Below are 4,475 nucleotides of genomic sequence, written 5' to 3' on the forward strand. Positions count from 1 at the left end.
TTGGTCTTATACTTCAAAGTATTCTTGAAATCCTTCCATAAAGGAGGCAATTTATTAATAATAACGACAACTTGAAATTGCTCGTTTAGGGGCATATCTTCACTTATTATTGCATAGGTCATCTTCTACAGTTCATGGGATTGGGCCTCCACAAATTTGTCATCCATCATCTGGAACTTTAGGTAATGACTAACGACATATTTTTTTGAACCGGCCTCCTCGGTGTCGTACTTTTTTTGCAGGGCATCCCACACATCTTTTGCTGTCTTTATTGTACTGTAATAATCATACAAATCATCAATTAAACCGTTTAAATAAAATTTTTGCATAAGAAATCCCTTTCTTCCCAATCTGCAGTTGCTTTTATTCGTTGTTCAGTAGGATCTTCTTTTGGGAAAATAGCTTCTCCGTAGTACAAATGTCGACAACCTTTTTTACTGTGAGGAAAAACAGTATCTTTTGCTTCCATCATTTGAAGTTTTCTCCTTCGAATCAGAATGAATAGTTGAGATCGGATTTCATAATGCCATTTTGATTTGTAAGGGTCATCGCAGTAGTGGCAGATGAAACACATCTTAAAATTGTTAGAACTACTACCCTCCGATGTACAGAAGATGACAACAACGAATGGTCATGAACGACAGTATTCAGAAAAGGAACCTACAAAACAAAAGCTCGTTACAAATTGAGTTGCGGATCTCGCTCTCTTTAAGAAGTTTCGCAGCTCTGTCCAAATGTGCAAACAATTCTATGGAATTAGCATGATGTCCCCAAGATAAAACAGCTCATAATAGATAAAATTATCCGATCGAAGTTGCACTGTACCTGACTGGAAAACTCACAACCTTTAGGACTGAGATGCCCAAAAAATAAAAACGGGAAAGAAGAAGAGCTCGAGAGAGAAAATGGAATGAATTGAGATGTGTAAAACTCCTGAAAAGCTTGCGCCTTTTATAGACCTCGAGGGCCAGCTGCGGTGCGCAACTAAAGTTGAGAGAAATGCTTGCAGCCGTAGAACGTGCGAGACCACATGTAAGACACGGGAAGTTTTGTAGACCATGTAAGAGATGGAAAACTCTTTCTTTTATTTAATAATAAAAAATAAAATAATAAATCAAAATAATAATTAATTTTAATAAAAAATAATTATACATGCGTGTCTCACCTTACCACACATAACCAACAGGTTAGGCTTGGTTAGGCACATGCATGGGATGTCCACCATACCCACCACCTCATTCCCTCTAAAATATAGGTACCCCTTAGGGTTCAAACTTATAGCTCAAGGTGTGAGTATAAGAAGTAGATTTCACTTCCTAACTAAGCAATGTGAGATTCTAAAACAAGCCTTTAAATAAATTTTTTTAAAAAAAAAAAACTTAAAATTTTCACCAATGATATCGTGTGCAATAAAATTGTATATGATATGTTTGTTATTTCCTTTGAAATTACATGAAAACAACGTAGATATGTAGATTAACAAAACAATCATAAAAAATTTTGATGTTTGAGTGAAGGAGTGAAGGTTGTTAAGACTATCTATCAATTATAATATTGATCTAGGACTACTAAAACTGAGTAGTATTAAAAGAATATCGGGTCGATCCAGAAGGAAGCTTAGAATAATTCTACCCAAGCTAATTTTCAATCTAAAGTAGTAACAGGGTGTTTGGTGAGGATGGAGAAAATAAAAGACCGAAATATAAAAGAATGAAAGCAATTGAAAACTTATAGAGTAATAATCTAGACATTCCAACCTAGCATTAGAGTCCCCTAAATGTAACATTGATCATTGGAAATACTCTACCAATCATTCATAAGCACACGACCTACTTGATACAAAAAAATTGAATCATGCCCTTAAAGCCTAACTAATTAATCCAATTTTCTTTAGTACTCCTAAACTAATCATGCAAGTTATGTGTCCCAAAGAAATGTCGTGAAAAATAACACACCCACGAGTTAGTTTCTGCTACTTAGGCAATTGAAAACACAACAATTACACATTATGTATTAATTTATGTTTAATATTTAATTGAGTTTTCTGGTTTTTTTTTTAATTTTAAAAATGTTAGAAATTTCAAAAAGAATAAAAAAAAAGTTTGCGAAAACGATTTACGTTTGAAAAACGTATGCTTTCTTTTTTTTTTTTTTTTTTTTTAATTAAAAAGAGATGATTTAAGTTAGCGAAATTATAAAAAAAAAAAATGCATACCTAAAATACTCAACATTGAGATATACCTAAATTGTCAGTAATATTGCAAAAATACCTACCAGATTGTTGAGGACGGGAATTATAGGATAATTAGTATACTTCACTCAATATTTTGTTTAGCTGTTTATTTAGATTAATTAATGTCTGATTAGAATTAGTTAGTTAATTTAGAGGAGGAAATTGGAGATTCCTTTTTCTAGTTATACCTTTGCATATCTAGTTTTTTTATAGATATACCATCACAACATAAATATGATTGTTTTTGTTAGAAGTAAGAGATTTTTAGGAGGATTTGAATAATATATATTCTCTATAACCAAAAATCAATGGAATTTTACGCGCATACATATATATATATAATTTTTATTTTCTATATTTATGATTGAGATTTCTCATTTTAGTTTTTCTGTTTACGATTTGTCCATCCTCTTATACTCAGGCTTCCATCATCGATGGCAATAAATATAATAAATAACAAAAAAGAGAACAACAAAGGGGGTAAATCATGTGGAAGAAATGAGAGAGAAAAGTGCAATTGGTAAAGTTTTCTTCTCTAATTGCCTTCGACTCTACCCCAATTGTTCTTTCACATGGCTAAACGAAGCAAATAGAACTTATATAGATTTTCAACCATGGCGTTATGCACACCTTCCATCATCTCTTATGTGCAACATTGCTAGTAAACTCTGGTAGAAGTTCTACATTCCAATTGTAATCGTATTTATCGAAGCAAATTAAAGGGTTTGGAGTGTTTCCTTTTTACGGTTTGAGATTGGAGGGCAAGGTGGGTTTTGAATTTCGAATGGAGGAGTATGCTCTATAAATCCATTGAAATTTGTTAGCTTTAATTTTGGCATACAATCATTATTAAAAATATCACATGTATATAATCATTATTAAAAATATCGCATGTATATACTCATTGTAATCCCATTTAAGTCATAAGTCATCTATGTATACCATTATAATCCCTCTTTTATTGAATATTATTATAAGTTTACCTATGTACTCCATGTTATTTAAAATGTAACTCATTGTATTTATGCATATATACTTCATGGAATTCATCCATAAAACAAGTTTTTTTAGATATTTATTTACCCCTCGGTAGGTTTTGTAAGTTGTATGTGAGATTGGGGATAGTTTGAGGGATTAGCAATTTTTTACTATCTATTTACCTCTCAATAATTGGTATTTTTTGGTTAAATATAGTTATAATTATGTATATTGTTGCGTTTGCAATGGTTGAATGAATTATAGCCTTATGTCGTGCCTTAATTACTAAGTGAATTGAATAATATATGTTAAACGCAATGTTTTCTCTATTAAGACCCAAGTATAAGTCTGAATAGAGTTATTGTGAGTCTAGGGTCAAACGCAGAGACAATCGATTGAGATGCGTTCGAACTTAATGCCTGATCTTAAGGCGATGAGTTTTCAATTATGCGTCAAGAATGTTTTATATAACTAACTAATGGGCTAAGTACAAGTATGGTGATGGTGGATGATGGTTATTGGTATGAATGATGGTGAATGATGATGCATCAAATAGTTACGATGTGTGGAATTGGTGACGACAGCAGCAAACACCATGAAATAGCGTGTGTAGGATAATATGAAGGAAATATCAATGAATAAAGCAGGGTTGAGAAAGATTTATTGACATTTTTCAAACACAGATAAATAAGAAAGATTTATTAGCATTTTCCCAACACAAATAAATGAAAAAAAAATTATATACTAACCAGTATCCCTATCAATAATTATCTAGTAGAAGATGACCCTTTCCTGCTAAGATTGGAAATCTTGTATTTTACATATCCATACGATTGAGTCTTTGGGTTTCCAAAATAGTGTAAAAAGAGGTGCTTCGACAAAAATTAGTTATAATTTGATCCAACAACAGGGATAATTAGTAAGACTAGAGATCATCAGATTTATTAACATTTTCTTATATAATGTATAAGTTATGCGTTCATGTCACTAACTCCTCAAATGAAGGACTCGTCTCTCGGTATTTTTGCCACAATGCCCTATCTCTAAGACACATACGTAAGTTAATTTAAGATAAAGGATAAATTTTATCTCTAAAGCTACTTCTTTCTTTACTTAATGAGATCCATAATCACTTAATCTCTCAAACAGTTGATTATTTATACTTAAATCAATCTTTCAATCAGATTCAAGCAATGTGATTGCACGCTTTAAAGAAGATGAACTTTAACTTAAGTAAAATTTAATGAAAATGGCAGTTTAGCTT

Source organism: Benincasa hispida, chromosome 9 (genome assembly GCF_009727055.1).
Source record: "Benincasa hispida cultivar B227 chromosome 9, ASM972705v1, whole genome shotgun sequence".
NCBI lineage: Eukaryota > Viridiplantae > Streptophyta > Magnoliopsida > Cucurbitales > Cucurbitaceae > Benincasa > Benincasa hispida.